Source organism: Brachycentrus maculatus, unplaced genomic scaffold (genome assembly GCF_059751285.1).
Source record: "Brachycentrus maculatus isolate JH-2025_06_01 unplaced genomic scaffold, ASM5975128v1 h1tg000061l, whole genome shotgun sequence".
Lineage (NCBI taxonomy): Eukaryota > Metazoa > Arthropoda > Insecta > Trichoptera > Brachycentridae > Brachycentrus > Brachycentrus maculatus.
The window spans coordinates 1,337,308-1,357,624 of NW_028280815.1; the positions used below are offsets into that span (position 1 = coordinate 1,337,308).

The following is a 20,317-nucleotide window of genomic DNA, read 5'->3' on the forward strand; positions in this document are numbered from 1 at the left end:
GGAGCTTGCTGAGGCATACGCAGTCAAGAAAAGCCTTATCTTGCAGGACCTGCCGGAAGACAGATTCTACCAGGGAGTCGGAGACTACTTCTCCCTCCCTCATCCAGCTGAACGACTTTCCATAGATCACGGGTACGATGACCAGACTCTACCTGGGACATTGCAGGAAGAGTTGAGGATCTTCACCGATGGTAGTCTCTTGAACGGCAAAGTAGGTGCAGCTTTTGTACCCTTCGATGGCGTGAGAGAGCTGCCTTCGAGGAAGTTGAAACTCGACGACTTCTGTTCTGTGTTCCAGGCGGAACTTTATGCGATCAAAGAAGCCTTGTTTTATGTTTTGAAAAAACCCCCCAACAGATGGAAGCAGATAACGATCCTGACAGACTGTAAATCTGGCGTCCACGCAATAGCGGACCGAAATTCGATCAACCCTATTGTCATGGACATCAGAACAGATATTCAAAAGTTAAGATGCAGACACCAGAATGTGTATATCGGCTGGATAAGGGGTCACTGCGGTATCCTAGGGAACGAAAAGGCGGATGAAAAGGCCCGGGAGGCAACACTCAAGAAGACTGCCCCTGACTATGCCAACTTCCCGCTAAGTTTTGCCAAAAGGAAAATTAGAAGCAGGACCCTCCAACTCTGGAACGATCGTTATTTGAACGAAACCACCGGAAAGGTAACCAAAATGTTCTTACCAACCATTTTCCATGCCTTTGATTTCAGGAGACTGCAGAAACCTGGCTTTGAGCTCACTCAAATCCTTACGGGTCACGGTGGGTTCATGAGCTACCTACATCGTTTCAAGATCTCCGAGATCGACAGCTGTACGTGTGATGATGAGACACCTCAAGATGTCCCTCACCTGTTGATGCTTTGCCCCCTTTTCAGCTTTGAAAGACAACAGCTGGAGGCGCGTTGCAGGAGCCTGGGTGAGGATCTATCCAACATCGAATCCGTGATAGTTCATAAGGAATTGTCACAAGAGGTAGTATCATACATGATAAAAATAGTGAAGGACATTGGTAACATAAACCAAAGTAGGACACAAAATGCCGAACCCTCTTCTAGTGGAATGGAAGGTCTGCTGATGACAGTCAACAGTCCGCCTTCTCCTGAGGAGTTTTACGTGGTTTCCTCCCAGCAATGAGCAAATGCAGAGAAGTTCCTATTTGACCCACACTAGATGATCCCTCCTGTTCCCAACACAGATTCAAATAAAAACATATTTAATTAGCTAGAAGAAACAAAAATCCACTAAATGATCTATAAACCTTGTACATAATAAGCAAGGTAAATAATAAATGCAATTCCCATCTAAAAAAAAAAAAAAAAAACCGTATCATTAAGTGATCCGTTCACTAAAACCCGATCAATTGAACGATGGATCTTTCGTAGGACGAAAAGAATAATAATTAATCATACCTTTCTTTCAGGTTATGTTAAAATAAAACTGAAAGTGTGTGTAAATAATGTGGAATGTATCGCAACACGTGTCACAATAGATTTTAAGAATTAGTGGAGTTTACCAAGCTAAATTTTAGTTAAAAATAAAACAAAACATTTGAGACAAGACTAATATTTAAATTAATCTAAAAGAATGCCGATTCCCTGCAGGGGTAGGCAAGGTGAATAGAACGCCACACCAGTCTGCCTTTACAAATAATCTTCGCCTCTTCCACATTCATGCATCAAAATTATGAAAGGTGTGTTAAGATGGTTTGGGCATGTGAAACGAATGAGTGAAGAAAGAACTAAACAAAATAGATAACTGGTCCACAATTTATGAGTGAATTGATGAATCTATGGATCTATAAAGCTGTGTACGGGTCAGTTGGTGAACGAGATTCACCCGAAAACGGGAACCGGTTACCCAATCAACGTAAATGAACTAAATAAACCCAATCCGTTCGTTTGCGAACGCCTCACAGGCTCCATTATTTGAATATATATGTAAGCCAATGTGACACGGAAATGGCATGTCATATGATCATGCAAGGTATGCAAATAGGATTTGAACGAAACCATTATTTAAAGCAAAAAAATGCACTATATGGTGCATAGGGCACTGCATACTATCGTGACTGTGCTAGGTTTTGCGAAAATTGAAAATACGATGATGGATCAAAGACGAGTGACAACACACGGTTGGTTTTTTTTTCAATCTATTGTTTATTACGTTTACCACAATCATGACACAGTACATATGAGTTCACAACAGCCATCTATGTTGGATTGAGAAAACTTTTTATTCAGTAAAAACCCTTTATTTCGATGTGTGCAAGATCCAAATCTTGGATTATTTTTACATTCTGGGAAACGCCTGAAAACATGATTTTCAAATTTTTATATAGCCTATACTTCTACCAGTTTTTTCTTCACAAAAGCCCTGCAAATACCCAGACTTCCATATTCTTCTTCATCTATGTTGAGATGTCAAAATGTAAAAATAACTCCCAAGTGGAGAAAATAGAGATTTGTGAACAAGTTTTGATTCAATTCAATTCAATTTATTTAATAACAATTAACATATATACATTACAAACTAAAATCGTTCAGCATATTGAATTATGAACATATTAATTAATATAGGCACGTATTTGGGCACTCTCAAAATGTTGCGAGACCTATATGTGTCTCAAATAATCTCTTTTAAGCAGTTATCACACCACACATTTCAGTTTCAAGCGATGAGAATGTATACAATCAATTCTGACCTTTAAAAAATCGTGCTTCGTCCATTGAAAACTTAAAAACATTTAAACGTGATTTATAGAAATGCATAAAACTGCATCGCGATAAAAATACTGGATCATAATGTTCAATATTACGCAACAAAATTAAAAAAAAATGTTTTGGAAAAATTGTTTTATGTCGTAACTTGTAAGATGTTCACAACTTTTTGAAATTTGAGTGGCTATGAATATCATGTTACACATAATATAAAGCAATCACTTAAACCAGTCAATGAAAGGTCGTAAGCCCTGTAAATAGCCATTCGTCCATATTTTCATCTTAAGGTTAAATATACAAAGTCAGCTGTCGACAGGCTGTTCGAGAAGCCACACGTGTTGCCCACGCAAAATTTTGTGTAGAATTCTAGATTTATTTCATTAATTGATTCGGTAAGTAAATACCACTATTTCTTACAAAGAAATAGTGGTATTTACTAAGTAAAACATTAATGAAAAATTCAAGATTTATATTAGAATTGTGCAAATAAACATTTTTAAATCGTTTTCTTCAATTTCTTACAGTTCAATAATTGTTTTATTTTCTTTTTTTTTTATTTGAGGAAAATCTTATTATTTCAATACAAAAACGGTGTTTTAAGCAAAAAAAATGCATTTACATACGTTAAATGCTACCTGGGTTGAAAGAAAATTAAGTTGCGAGCTATTGATTATCCCGCCTTAATGCATTTCTCGACATACGTTGAGATATCAAAAAAATCTTGAACTAATTGCAATAAGTAAGAACTTTTAGATTTTTTTAGGGCCTGAATAAAACGCACGAAATTGATGTCCATCTATTAAATTAGTTTATCTATGGAATCCATGTCACTTTTTCTCCCCTTATATTGCAATCCTTAATCCCGCCAAAAACAGAGCATGTATTTTGACAGATCGCGAATCAGCGCGTAATGAGTTTTCTTCTTCTCAAATTGCCTTATTCACTTATTTTTTACTCAAATTATACGTATTTTGCTAGACGAAGACGTGTTGTAACGTAATAATATTATCAATTACCTGTGTTCACTCGGTATAAAAGCTTTTTAACTTTCGAAATTGGGTGAAATCTTCCGTCATTTTTCTTTTTTTTTTTTCTTTTTTTTTATTATATTTTTTTTTTTACAAAAATACATTTTTGAAATACAAAATAGGTAAATATACAGAACATCTTATATATAACGTTTCTACCTCTCTAATAAAGTAGATACTTGTGTTTAGAGAGGGAGTTCGTTTCACATTTATTTTTATTTTTTTTTATAAACTAAGTAAATTAAAACAAAGTAAATTAAAATTAAAAATAAAAAATTAACAAGGTAAATTAAAAATTAAAAATAAACATTCTTTGGTATGGAGTCTAGGAAGGGGTGAGTCTTAAATATTTTTTAATTTTAGTTTTGTCTACAGAAATCGCCATTTTTGTTTTTTGGCTAATTATTTGTAATCAAGATATAAAAAATAAAAAAAATTAATGATTTCCTTTATATCCTGAACGGCCGAAAATAACAGTGAACATGAAATAATATATTTCTTTCATCAATTAGATTCATACGTTATTTATTGTTTCTGTATTCACTTTGTGGTAAGGCATGATCAAATTATAAATAAAACATTGTTTTTTACCACATCAGTTTTATAAGACTTGTTTTGGAAGCTACATATGCTTTCATTTACGGGTTTAAATATGAACTGCTTATTGAATATAACCAGTTTATGTTGAAACCCGTAGATAGAAGCATCTGTAGCTTCCGAAACTAGTCGCGAAAATATAATACTCTACTACCACTACTACATAACGTCGCTTCTCCGCAGGGTTAGGCAGATAGGATGGAACGCCACATTCTTCTGTCCTGACATACACTCCTAGCTTCCTTCACAACCATACATCTAGTCATACATGCCCTCCGATTGCGAAGAATTTTGACACCGCCAGATTTTAGGTTCTGATTGATATGATCGTGCCAAGTCTTGTTCGGCCTTCCTCGTTCTATTCTCCCGCTCACATTCGCCAAATATATTTTACTTCCTCGGTCATTCTTATCCATTCACTCCACATGTCCATACCACCTCAAAGAACCAAATGGTAAAAAAAACAAGAGTGTTGTTTATAATGTAGAATTGTGGAGGTCCTCACCAAAACGTCACATTTCCATTATAAATGATTTTAAGTAATCAGGAATCGTAGCTTGTAAAATCGCACATTTTGGTGCGATTTAATGATTTCATATTGGTTTAACACAGGATTGGTCACGTTTTATCGCAACTTTAATTAAGATTTCGATAGAATACAGTAAACAGAACATATTTGCATGTAAAGGATTTTTGTGCAATATTGGAAATGTATCATGTAATGTATTATTTGACAAATATACATATCCATGTAATCATGGAAATGTAAATGTCGCTCACTCCTTTCAAGAACGTCATAAATCAAAAAACTTGATTTTTCAGGAGTGAATTTTTAAATTAAAAAAAAATACGATGTATAAAAAATAACTATCAAGCCACTTATTGAAGTTTTTACTGTGTAACAGATCATTTTAGGTAAAACCTGAAGGTTTTTTCTAAATATAAATATTTGAAAAATATTTAGTATATTTAAAAAATAATTAAACAATACCTTTTCTTCAAAATGCAAAAACGACACTTTCTGCCCTGTAGCGGGTAAATGTTAAGTTAAAAATACGCCTCTCTTGCTGGGATATAGTTTATTTTCTGGGCATTCTGAAAACATGCACAACTGAAAATTGGCGATTTTTGATTTATGAAGTTCTTGAAAGGAGTGAGCGATGTGTCAAAAAGAAGATTCCGAGCAAAAATTTATCTCGTGCAGGTTGGCAGCTCTGTCCGCGATAAACGGACTAATTCCTATTTCTCTTATTTATCAAAACGTTACGAGGAATTGAGTTATTTAGGTCGGCAACACACGCGCCCGAACAATGTAGGCGTCTGGGTCAACATTAGTTTGCAATTTTCAGTATAAATCTACCCACATTTCATTACACTTTTCCATGTTAATTTCTACGGAAGACACAGCTCTGCAAACAGCGCTGTGTTTACTATTTACCGCTTGTCTTTCAACATCTTGTGTGAGTACACACGACCATAAAGTGAATAGAAAGTTACAGGTAAATAAAAAGAGGCTATTTTCATATGGTATATGCAGAGGCGAGCATTCTATATAGGCAGAAAAACAGTGCCTACCCTGGATTACTCGCGTTCCATATAGAAACACGACCAGTGCCTACTATGCTATATCCTTACCCAACCTGAAAATGAAAAAGAAATAAAAGGGCATTTACATTTTCATTTGTATAGGTGTATACAGCCACAAAAGCAGTACCTACCTTACATATATAATATTTAACAAGAACAACACAATTTTTTGAGGCGAATGTGGTTGGTAATAGAAGCAGAGGAAGACCGAAGGAAACTAAGTATGATCAAGTATGTCAAATACTTGAAAAAGATCAGAGGAGTCGGAATAATAAGCGGGTATGTACAAGGAGATGTTTCAATGTGAAAGAAGCGAAGATTGTTTGCAAAGACAGATTCGTGTGGGGTTCTATTCTCTCTGCTTACCCTTGCGGCAAAGCCGCGTGAAGGTTTGTTAGTTAGGTAGTTAGACGCTTGTTTGATGGATACAGTTTATTACAATACTTACGAGAATCATGATTTCTTTATATCGTTCCCAAAAAATAAAAATAATTTTTTTTTAAAATATCCATACGAAATATAATTAAAAAAATTCTAATTTAATAAAAAAAATTTAAACATATTTACAGATCAAAGATGAACTTCATTACTCAATGTTAAAACAAGCCGTTATGCAAGAGTCATCCGCCTTTAAAGATCAGCTTAACCAGAACGTCAAATACCAGGTCAAGATACAACCTTTAACCTACAGATGCACTAAAAATGTCAGGAAATGTACATTAATCATGTAAAATCCAGAATAAATAATAAATCAAACGCTAACTAAAGGTTGACATTTATTAAAATGTCATTTGTCATTCGTTTTAAAAAATATTGTTAAGTTTGTACATACAAAGGTTGAACAAAATTGAGGACCCTATCGGAAGATGTTGTAATTTTTACAAATGGCGTCGTACGTCAATCATATTTTACATTTGTGAACAGGACAGCTGCAGTATACTGCAGTAGTCTGCTGCTATCCTCACCACTCGATCCGAACTTGCTCTTCCCACAGGATTTCTCCAGAAGATTATATAGTTATATAAGGACCGTCAGTCCATTTAATCTTCACATTCGTTTTAAAATGCCATAACTAGGCGAAACAATTGTCAAAATACTAATTTTTATGTGTTTGATTATACAGTTATATAAGGACCGTCAGTCCATTTAATCTTCACATGCGTTTGAAAATGCCATAACTAGGCTAAACAATTGTCACAATATTAATTTTTATGTGTTTGATTGTATAGTTATATAAGGACCGTCAGTCCACTTAATCTTCACACTCGTTTGAAAATGCCATAACTAGGCTAAACAATTGTCACAATATTAATTTTTATGTGTTTGATTGTATAGTTATATAAGGACCGTCAGTCCATTCAATCTTCACATTCGTTTGAAAATGCCATATAAGTAGGCGAAACAATCATCACAATATTAATTTTAAAGTATGTTATTTTAAAACAATAAAATACAATTTAGTAGACTCAAAAAATCTGTGTTTGATAAAACAATTAATGCATAAATTAAAACGGAATTCTACAAATTAAACCCTAAATCAGTAAATTAATTACTTTAAATGTTACCTGAGTTTAAAGAAAAGTTGAAAATGAAGTTGCGGGCTATTGATAATCAAGTTCTCGCGTCTCCCATATTGGAAATGAACCATTAATCGTTCGTTCATGGCCTCGACTCGCTGATAAGTAGGCACTACATCTTTTTAATCGTGTTGCATTCCGTTATTATTTCATAATTGAACCGCAATTGTAAAAAGTTAATAGCGAAATCATTAACGGAACTCTGAAAATCTGACATTTCAAAAAAGGTCAGAAGTTAAACGTAATCTAGACGAATTACAGCGGATGGAGCTTAATTGATGAAAGAAGTTTATTTATTTATTTATTTATTATGCACTGTCAGTTTTTGATAATAAATATACAAACTATTACTATGTTTTTTATCACAAACCATTAATATAAGCATAGATCTTACTCGAAAGACATCTAGAGGAAGACCAAAGAGTTCATGGTTGATACAGAAAGATAATATGATTCCAAAGTATGGTCTAGGTCATGTTGTCCATGATAGAAGGACCTACAACCTGAGGACGAGGAGAGCTGACTCCAACAGTCTACAAAGACGATAAGTTGGGACGGAGCCAGGAAGAAGATGTAATCAAGAAATTATTAGGGTGCTGAGAACCTGAGCTTATTCTAAACCAGGCGATCGCTATGGGTCTTTCTCGAAATACATCTAGAGTAAGACCAAAGAATACATGGATGCTACAGAAAGATAACACGATTCGAAGGCATTGCCCTTAGAGACAAAAGAAAGAGTTCACGCATTCGTAGAAGCCTGGCTGTAACAGGCATCAATAGTAGAAGAAAGACAATTGAGATGGTATGGGCACATAGGACGCAGAGAACCTGATCATATTGTGAACCAGGCGATCACCATAGATCTTCATCGAAAGACATCTAGAGGAAGACCAAAGAATTCATGGTGCTACAGAAAGATAATATGATGCGAAGACATGGCCTAGGTGACGTTATCTTAACCTTCAAAAAACGCCTGAAACATCATTATCTTACCTTAGAACCCTAACTGTCCATCTCGTCCTCCCCTGACCCCTCCTCTCTTTCTTAAACTTGCTACCGAATTCTACCTATTTATCATTAGAATCCTTGAATACTTTTTTGTCTAATTGTTAATTAATTGTTTTTTAGTTTTTTGATAAAATCTATTACATCAGACAATAATATGTATTAACTTTTAAAAACGTCTGAGACATTACTATCTGTCATTAGAATCCTAACTGTCGATCAAACCTCCTCCCTCTACCTCCTTCCCTAATCTCCCTTCTTCCTTTGCCCTCCTTATTATCGTCTTTTGTTAATTTATGTTTCTTTTTAAATGTCAATTTGTAATTTATGTTTTTTTTTAATGTTCAAGTACTATCTGCCCACTGATTGCAAACGGCTATATATGGTATCAAACGTTTTGATCAATATCACTAGTCCGTCTTTGGTCGGTTAGAAGATATTGCTTTTTAGCAATAAGCCCGCCAATGTACTTTTTATTTTCTGTACAAGAAGTTGAAATAAAAAATAAAAATAAATAAATAAATTAGGATGAAGCCAGGAAGAAAAAGACAAACCATTGATTTCAGTATAACCAATTGTCCGCCTCCGTAGTGAAATGGTCAGTACGCTCGGCTAGCGTACTGGAGGTCCCGAGTTCGATTCCCAGGGGGGTGGGGTCAAATAAATATAAGTATTTATCATTCTAATATTTATTCAATATTACTCTAAACTGGTACCTGAATCGGGGGGCTGATCACCTTTCCTTCACGTTTTAACGATCATGATAACACTTATTTTATATGATGCAGTGCCCTATGCACCATCGGGTGGGGATAAGAGTTTGAAGAATAACCGATTGAAGCACCGATAAATGAAAGTGTAAATATTGAATAAATGAAAAAATTTTAATGTTTTATTTCTTTTGAGATGCTCTTTCTATCTCTAACGTTGAATATCTCTTATTCTTTATTTTTAAGAACTTTCACTTCTATCACGCGTGCGGTGCAATTTTTTTCTCTTTTTTATTGTACCCCTTAAAATTTGTGACATTAAATATCGTCGAATTGTAATGTTACACTCGCGTGTTAAGAATTATCACGAAAACGGTATTAAACGTACCTTATTTATTTGAATTTCAAGGTTACAACTGTGAACCGTAATATAAAAACTCGTATAATGGCAATAAACACATTATTAACCTATGTAGAAAGTGGATACAGGTGTTGTCTTTTTGTCATTTGGCACGACATGAAATTATTTTTGGAAACTAAAACAACACGTGTTTCTTAAAAGCAAAGAAAAAATATAGCATAAATTCGACACATTGGATAAAAAAATATACTTATATATTTTTTATCAGCACGAAGTTTTTATGTCCGCCTCCGTAGTGTAATGGTCAGCACGCTCGGCTACCGTTCTGGAGGTCCCGGGTTCGATTCCCAGGGGGGTAAAAAAATATAAGTAATTTTTCACTGTGATATTTATTCAATATTACCATGGACTGGTACCTGGAGCGGAGGGCTGATCACCTTTCCTTCATGTGTAAAACGATCATGATAACACTGCGTTTATAAGACACAGTGCCCTATGCACCATTGAGGTGCGGATAAGGGTTTTATTATTATATTATTATTATATATTTTTTTACAGACTTCAAAAGATTTCAAAAGAGATTTTTTTAAAGCAATAACCCGCAAAGTTAAAAATAAATTATAAACATGTTAATAATATAGGAAGGAAAAAACACATAAAAAAATAATTATAATAAAAATAAATTATATTACCAACAATAGATAACAAAGTCCCTCTACAAGCACAAGAGCTTAGTCTCTCCATTGGAGAGAACTGCGTTATTAATTTCAAGATTGTAAAAAAGAAATGTCTGGATAATGAATTAAAATTATTAAAAAAAACCTTTGTAACCATATTAAATATATAAGTATAAAAAAACATAAAAAGTGGTATTATACAAAGAGAACGATGAATGATAAGGAGAGCGTTAATTTATCTTGAGTTAAAATTTTACCAATAAATATAACTTTCTTAAAATATATTAAGACACGTGTTTCGATGCATTCAACAGCATCATCAAACATAATAAGCTGAATATGAGCAACACTTTAAATATATACTGTTGGCAGATTATACAACCAAATAATCAAATTATGCAACCACACGAATCAAATTTCGGAAGTTACATATATCGTTCACTCCTTTCAACAACGTCATATATCAAAAATCGTTAATTTTCAGTTGTGCATGTTTTCGGAATGCCCAGAAAAGGTACTATATCCCAGCAAAAGCGGCATTTTTTAACTTAATATTTACTCGCTACAGGGCAGAAAGTATTGTTTTTGCATTTTGAAGAAAAGGTATTTTTTTAAATATAAAAAATATTTTAGAAATGGAGAAAAAAATCAGGTTTTACCTAAAAAGATCTGTTGCACAGTAAAAAGTTTAATAAGTGGCTTGATATTTATTTTTAATACATTTTATTGTATTCTTAAACTTTTAAAACGATCTCCTATAAAATCTTTTTTTTTATATAACGTTGTTGAAAGGAGTGAGCGATTTGTGTTCTAATTATTAAATGATATTTTAAACTAAATTTTTAAAATCGATCTCCTGAAAAATCTAGTTTTTTTTTTATATGACGTTGTTGAAAAGGGTGAGCGATATTTGAATTGCTTACTCGATCAAAATTTTCGAAAAAATTCATTAAATACCTCAAATCGATCAAGTTGTATTTTCATAATGACGGCAGATTACAGCGCATCACAGTTCTAAAAGATGAGTACTTTATATTGAAATGGAATAAAAAGTTGTTTTCATCTTCAAAGACCTTGTTTATTGTGAAATATTGATGAAATAAGGTCAATTCGTGATTATTCGAGTGAGCAACGATCTCCCAATTAATATTCATAACATTTTTTATTAAATAATAATGTATTTATAAAAAATAGATGTTATTGAAGCCGTGACGTGTTAGACAGACGTGTAATATGAGTGTAATCCTACTGGCCATTGGGTTTGATCATTTCTGATTGAGGGCAATACTGGCCATTCGATTCTGGAGAAGTGGGAATGATCTATGATATTCATTTTCAAGAGCGAATATGAAAGAGTACAAGATTTGTTATACGAATATTTTTTTAAAAATTATCCTGGTTAAGAATCCTGGTATAGTATTCCCGTTTTTTTTCTTCACAATAATAGAACGCAGAAGAAGAAGAAGAACGGGGTGACAATAAAGGGTGACAATTATTTAAATTTAACAAAAAAATTATCATCGGATTCTCTAACGATTTTTCTACTCCAAAATGCAACACCAAGCAATTTCAGCAAAACTTCAAATATTTGGCAATCAAACATTTCAATAAACTCCCTAAAGAAATAAAAAAATTGATGATATAAAAATACTTAAGAAAAAATTAAAGCTCTATACACTTAAATCTTGAAAAAATATACAAAAAAAGACTATTATATCTTTTATTATATAATATTAAACCACGAGTGTAAGTCCCTCTCCAAATACAAGAGCACAGTCTCTTTTATGGAGAGGCACAGCGAATCGAAATATAAAAGTTCTCCATGTGTATAAATGATTCAAATGTATAATGTTATAAATAAAAATGTAAATATATTAAATGAATATTATTTTTTAATTAAAGAGTTTGCATGATTTAAATTTGAATGTTGAAAAATATTTCATGTGTGTGTGTGCGTATGCGTGTAATAAGCTTATCAGCTGTCACTGTGGCCCTCGACGACTCGAACTAAACTAACTAACCACCACGCCGCTTCCCCGCAGGGGTAAGTAAAGAATAGAACGCCAAACCACCCCTGTATTTGCAAACATTACTTTCCTCTTCCACATTCATACAACCCTCATATACACCCGCCGATTATTTCGACTCCAGACCCGAACCATATTAAAGTAATAACTTTTCCATACTTAGAATATAAGCTAGCGGTTCACAACGGCGTGCTAGTACCGACACTAATGTATGGAAGCGAAACATGGAACTGGCAAAGGAAGGATGAAAGCAGAGTGAACGCTGTTGAAATGCGCTCCCTCAGACGAATGTGTGGAAAATCATTGTATGACAGAATTAAAAACGACGATATAAGAAAGGAATGTAAGGCTGAACGAGGAATAATTGAAAAGATTAGGAAGAGCTCTTTGCGGTGGTATGGACATGTGGAGCGAATGGATAGCGAGAGAATGACTAAGAAAATATATGTGGCGAATGTGAGAGGGAAAACAGAACGTGGACGACCGAAAAAGACTTGGCACGATCAGATCAATCAGAACCTAAAATCTGGCGGTGTCAAAAGTCTGCGTAATCGGAGGGCATGTGTGACTAGATGTATGGATGTGAAGGAGGCGAGGAGTGTATTTCAGGACAGAAGAGTGTGGCGTTCCATCCTCTCTGCCTACCCCTGCGGGGAAACGGCGTGATGGTAGTAGTAGTAGTAGTAGTAGTAGAATATATGTGGAAATTAGTTGTTTTTCTTGTCCACGATCAAGTATCCAACCCAAATTAAGGTTCAAATCCCTACTCGCAAAAATAAAACAAGGCGAAAATACTACGAAATTTATACAGTACTTAGTTACATCATAAATATCTTTTTTTTATTATTATTATTTAAATGTTGATTTCGCAACGTTGACATTAAGAACAGGTTATGTAAAATAAGCCACTTCCTTAATTTTAAATAGAAAATGATGAATTATTGTTAAATAGGTTCGCTGACTTCGTACTTTATTGGTTACAAGGTCAGAAAATGCACCAAATTAATGTTATAATTATATATATTTCAAATCCGTAACATTTTTTGATATGCTAATCTTTTCCTCTGGGCGCGTATTCTTATTTCAAGGTACCGTAGAACGGGGCTACTTGAACTTTGATTTTTTTTTTTTAGATGGGAATTGCATTTATTATTTACAAAGACAACAGCTGGAGGCGCGTTGCAGGAGCCTGAGTGAGGACCTATCCAACATCGAATCCGTGATAGTTCATAAGGAACTGTCACGAGATAAAAATAGTGAAATATCAAACATGATAAAAATATCATACATGATAAAAATAGTGAAGGACATTGGTAACATAAACCAGAGTAGGACACAAAATGCCGAACCCTCTTCTAGTGGAACGGAAGGTCTGCTGATGACAGTCAACAGTCCGCCTTCTCCTGAGGAGTGCAACGTGGTTTCCTCCCAGCAATGAGCAAATGCTGAGAAGTTCCTATTTGACCCACACTAGATCATCCCTCCTGTTCCCAACACAGATTCAAATAAAAACATATTTAATTAGCTAGAAGACTTGAACTTTGATGTGTTACTTGAGCCCAGTACAAAAAAAATAGATCGTGGTATTGATCGAAGTATCGTGACAATAAGTGTCACCTGTCAGGGAAACAATGAATCATGTCGATACGTTCATTATTGTAGACCAAATACAGATTTAAATATTTTTTTGTACTGGGCTCAAGTAACACATCAAAGTTCAAGTAGCCCAGTTCTACGGTAGGTACCTATAAACAGCGTTTAAGAAAATGTTTACGAATAAATACAAAACTAACTAACTAAACACAACGCCGCTTCCCCGCAGGAGAAGCAAAGAAAATAGAACGCCACACCACTCTGTGTTTACAAACATGTTTGCCTCTTCGCCATTCATGAGGAGATGCCTTAAAAACACCCGACGATTATTCAGACTCCTGACCCGGCCGATTTCAAGTATTGGACATACCTGATCGTGCCAAGTTTTCCTCGGTCTTCCTCAGCTCCTTTTTTCAACTACGTTCGCCTCATAAATTTGTTTTATCCTTTTTTCCTCACTCATGCGTTCCACGTGTCTAAACCATCACTTTTCTTAATTTAATCGATAATCTAAGCTTTGCATTCTTTCCTTATTTCACCTTATTTAGAATAAATATAAACATTTCCAATTTTTTCAAAGAGAAATATTTGTATTTTTTTTTATTATTTACACAAATATTTAAATTTCATACTATTTTTGTGAGCGTAAGCGGCTCATTATTAGAAATAGGTATCGAATTGTGGTAGGGTGGGTTCGAACCGAGAAACTCTGACTTAAGAGTCCGCGACACTAACCACGGGACCACAACCCGACACCTCAACACAGATGAAGAAGAATGTGGAAGTCTGGGAGTTTACAGGGCTTGCGGCTTGTCATATGCTGGTTTAAGTGATAATTTTATTCCAATGAATGATTGACAACCACACTACTTAAATGTATATCATTTTAATAAACTCCTCACCTTTTAATGACTCTTTTCTTTACAAAACCATATATTTACGTCGAAGAAAAACTTATTTTTTCGATAAAAAAACGATATTTAAAGTAAAAAAAATCAATTAGGTTAAATGTTACCTGGATTTAAAGAAAATTAAGCTGCAAGCTATCGATTATACCGCCTTAAATTTGGAACAAAACTGAATTTAAACACATTATTATTATATTATTTCGAGAAATAAAAATACTTTGTGTTCTGATCCACTCACATTTTTATTTAACCAACTAGTTTCGGCAACAACCTGTTGCCCTCTTCAGGGTTACATTTATTACTAATTACTAGTAATAAATGTAACCCTGAAGAGGGCAACAGGTTGTTGCCGAAACTAGTTGGTTAAATAAAAATGTGAGTGGATCAGAACACAAAGTATTTTTATTTCTCGAAATAATATATCAATATGATCCACAAAGTTAATGCTTTCAATATTCAAAACACATTATTATTAACTTTTTTTGACATCTCATCAAAGATGAAGAAGAATATGAGTTTCTGCTTAGTAAAAAGCTTCTTTACATCTCACCAATAGATGTCTCTAGACAAGTTCTAGTGATTCAAGAACAATGTTTCTAAATTAGTTCATATATATAGAACTTCCAAGAATTTGAGTAGTGCGGTTGTCAATAATGGGTAGATTTATATTATCCACTGACACTTCGTGATGGGATTGCATTTTTAATATATTATTAGATTAAAACCAAAATTTTTAGCTTTTCCACTTTATTTTTATTTGACCAGCGACCGGGTTTCGTCGTTACCGACATCATCAGACCAGTCTGATGATGTCGGTAACGACGAAACCCGGTCGCTGGTCAAATAAAAATAAAGTGGAAAAGCTAAAAATATTGGTTTTAATCTAATAATATATTAATAATGGGTAGAATTGGTGAATGTTACACATGTGTAGAGTGATCACTTAAACCTTAAGTTAATGACGGTCGTCAGCCCCGTGAATGCCCAAGACTTCCATATTCTTCTTCATCTTTGATGAGATGTCAAAAAATAATATGAAAATAACTCCTGTAATTGGAGATAATCCAGATTTTGTGAACAAGTAGTTGGACACACTCAAAATGTTGTAAAAGAATTTAAACAGACTAAGCCACAGCAACGCGTGTATAAAAACAGCATGTATAAAAACAGCTTGTATAAAAATAAATATATTATTTTGAAGAACGAATAAAATAAAACAGCCAAAAGAACATGATACGATAATATTGAAAGGTCTCTAGCGGTTTTAGAATTTTAAACTTATAGCATAATGTCAAGTGTGAAATCGATTTGTCTGCACGGATAGGTCATATATTGTTAGCAGTCCTTGATAGACTGATCTATGTTTCTCTGCAATATGTCCTCATTTGTCTTAGATCTTTGCTCATTGTTTTGCGAGCTTAACCCTTTCACGGACGAGTTTTAAAACTTATTTTATTTAGAAAATGGGTAGGTAAAAATACTTTGTGTTCTGATCCACTCACATTTTTATTAACCAACTAGTTTTGGCAACAACCTGTTGCCCTCTTCAGGGTTTCATTTATTACTGAAACCCTGAAGAGGGCAACAGGTTGTTGCCGAAACTAGTTGGTTAATAAAAACGTGAGTGGATCAGAACACAAAGTATTTTTATTTCTCGAAATAATATATCAATATGATCCACAAAGTTCATGCTTTCAATATTCAAAACAAATGGGTAGGTCTTTAAATTTTATTTTAAAAATATGTACATGACATTTATTCAATATTACCCTGGACTGGTACCTGAAGCGGAAGGCTGATCACCTTTCCTTCATGTGTTAATTAACAAGATAACATTGCGTTTTTATGATGCAGTGCCCTATGCACCACTGGGGTGCGGATAAGGGTTTGAAGAATTATATGATATAAAAGCCCGGTATTCGATAAATCGCAATTTAATTTTCTCCGAACCTAGGTAACATTTGACGTAGGTAATTTTTTTTTCTTCTTAAAACACCGTTTTTGTATTAAAAAATTAAGGTTTTCTTCGATATAAATATGTGGTTTTTAAAAGAGAAAAACTTATTGAAAGGTTAAATTGAAAGGGTAAAAGTTAAAAAAAATCAATAAACATTCTAAAAAAATCTAATTCCAATATATAATATATACTTTAAAAAAATTGAGCGTGAATACACGTCCAGCTCTCGGCGCGGCCGAACGCCTTACGATTTGAACGCCCGAGATCTCGGCCTTAAGTCCGCTACAGTCCATACACATCTTTATTCTAACCCTTATCCGCACCCAATAGTGCATAGGGCACTGCATCGTATTGATGCAATGTAATCTTGATAATTACTTACATGAAGGCAAGGTGATAAATTATGCGCTTCAGGGACCAGACCAGGGTAAAATTGAATAAATATTAGAGTACACACATACAGCTCATAAAATAATATGGTAAAATCAGTTTGGGCTATTTCTTTGCCGGGGTGCCCGTAAAAAGAAAGTGGGGTAAACTAAGAATTGTGAACAAGTATTTGTTCACACACTAAAAATATTGAGAATATATGTATATGTATATTTTTTTTATTTATTTTATATTCTTTTGCGTTTCACAATATATTAAAATTACAAGTACAAAAAATTATATAATATTATAATACAAAAAAAACATCCCACAAAGGCGTGGCCTGTGTGTGGGTATACATTTTATTTTAGGTTATAATAAAGCGCACTGGCAAGAATACAATAAATATCAGAAATAAAAATTGATTAAAAGTGCTAATATAAACTACAAAAATTTTATTTAAACAGAAAACAAAAAATCAAAAATATGAAAATAAAAAAAAGTTAGGAAATATGTACTATATTGCTCACTCCTTTCAAGAACGTCATAAAAAAATTTGATTTTTCAGGAGAACGTTTTTAAAGTTTAAAAATATAACACAATGTATTAAAAATACATATCAATCCACTTATTGAACTTTTTACTATGCGACAGATCTTTCTAGGTAAAACCTGAAGGTATTTTCTCCATTCGAAAAATATTTAGTGTATTAAAAAAAAATTAAACAATACATTTTCTTCAAAATGCAAAAACAACATTTTCTGCCCTGCAGCGGGTAAATATTAAGTTAAAAATATGGCTCTTTTTCTGGGATATAGTACATTTTCTGGGCATTCCGAAAACATGCACAACTGAAAATTGACGATTTTTGATTTATGACGTTCTTGAAAGGAGTGAGCAATATGAGTTATACGTTTAAAAGAAGAAGGCACTTATGTATTATATATACAAGTTCCAAAATTTGAGTATTGTGGTTGTCAATCATAGTTGGAATGGTGAATGTTCCAGCCTATGGACAGGTCGTGAGCCCTGTAAATACACAGACCTCTCTCTTCTTAAATTGAGATTGAGATTTTTCTTATATTTGGACGTCGATCAAAGAATGGCTTACGGAATTGGGGTAAAAATGTCTTAGATGAAGAAGTAATGGATGCTGGTTTTAGAATCTCATAGCATGCACATCTCGCCAAGCACTATTTAACAGGCGAGCGTGATGCACCAAGCGGCCCCATTGCAGCCACAGTTAGTCATATATAAACGTACCAAGACCTGATCAGGGCAGAGAAAATTATGGAAATAGAAAATGTAACCAGGCCAGTGACTCATCTGTGCGCAAAATAAAATCTAACTAATTAAATAAGTCACCATCACGCCGCTTCCCGCAGGGGTGGGCAGAGTGAATACAGCGCCTGGGCAAACAATCGTCGAACGTTCACGCGTCTCCTCAAACATACCCGCCGATTTTCCGACTGCTAACCAGACTACGAACACACTCGAAATGTTGAGAACACATTCTTTATTTCCCATTTTCCTTAATGAACTCCTAAATCAATAAATATTTTTTTTTTTAAATGTGAAAATATTCCCAAGTCGAGAAACCCAGATTTGTGAAGTATTTGGACACATCCAAAAAAGTTTTTTTTTCAAATACATATATATATATATATATATATATATATATATATATATATATATATATATATATATATATATATACATATATATATATATATATATATATATATATATATATATATATATATATATATATATTGTATATATATATATATATATATATATATATACATTATATATTATATATATATATATATATATATATATATATATATATATATATATATATATATATATATATATATATATATATATATATATATATATATATATATATATATATATATATATATATATATATATATATATATATATATATATATATATATATATATATATATATATATATATATATATATATATATATATATATATATATATATATATATATATATATATATATATATATATATATATATATTTACATCTCCTTACAGTAAACAAAACATTTATTTTAAAATTATTTCAGACTCTTTTGGTAATTAGGTTAAAAAAATTATGTACGGCGATCTATAAAGATCGGCGTATTAATTTTTAGTCTCTTTTTTATAGATAACCAGTTTAGTTTTTCTCTCATTTTTTCTATGTTATTGTATCTATTTTCCTTAAGAACTATTCTCATCGCTTTATTTTGTATAATTTCTAATTTATTTAAATTTCCTTTATTTGCTAAAAATAATATTCACAACATTTTGAGTGTGTCCAAATACTTGTTCACAAAATCAGGATTATCTCCAATTACAGGAGTTATTTTCAAATTATTTTTTGACATCTCATCGAAGATGAAGAAGTATATGGAAGTCTGGGCATTTACGGGGCTGACGACCATCTTTTTCTTTTCATCTCACCAATAGATGTCTCCAGTGAAGTTCTAGTGATTCAAGAACAATGTTTCAAAATTGGTTCACATATATAGAACTTTTAAGAATTTGAGTAATGTAGTGAGTTTGACAACCAATAATGGGTAGAATTGGTGAATGTTACACGTGTGTAAAGTGATCACTTAAACCAACCTATGAGGTCATCAGCCCCGTTAATGCCCAGACTTCCATATTCTTCTTCATCTTTGATGAGATGTCAAAAAAGAATATAAAAATAATATAGTTGAGCAGTAATCTATATGTGAAATAATGATTGTTTTTTATTAATTCTGCAGTTTTTTTTTATTTTTCAGCGGCGCTCGCTAAAAACTGATTGAGAACCACTGGCGAAGGCGATCGCTAGAGATAGTTCATAGAGAAACTGCAAATCCGGATTAGCTGTACGGATGGGTAGCTAGCCAGTGACCGCCTTACTCCCGACATGCGTCCATTACCCATTACCACTCAAGGCCGAACAAGCCATACTCGCGAGTCACACAGTCAGTATAAATACACTATACAACTACACAATAGTGGACTAATTATATCCGCTAAGCTCGGCACAGTCCAAAGAGATGATAAGGACATTTTTACTATTTCATTTGGCTGAATCAAATATTAGCTTAATTAAAAATTAATCGGTATTTATAATGTAACAATTAAAATAATGAAATGTGTTTTTAGTTTACA

General features: G+C 33.2%; 1 protein-coding gene across 1 annotated transcript in view; it reads right to left on the bottom strand.

Moving 5' to 3' along the window:
- The window catches only part of LOC148311532 (uncharacterized), a 167,082-nt gene that overhangs the window by 28,248 nt on the left and 118,517 nt on the right, over positions 1–20,317 (bottom strand). The gene's annotated exons all lie outside the window — the stretch shown is intronic.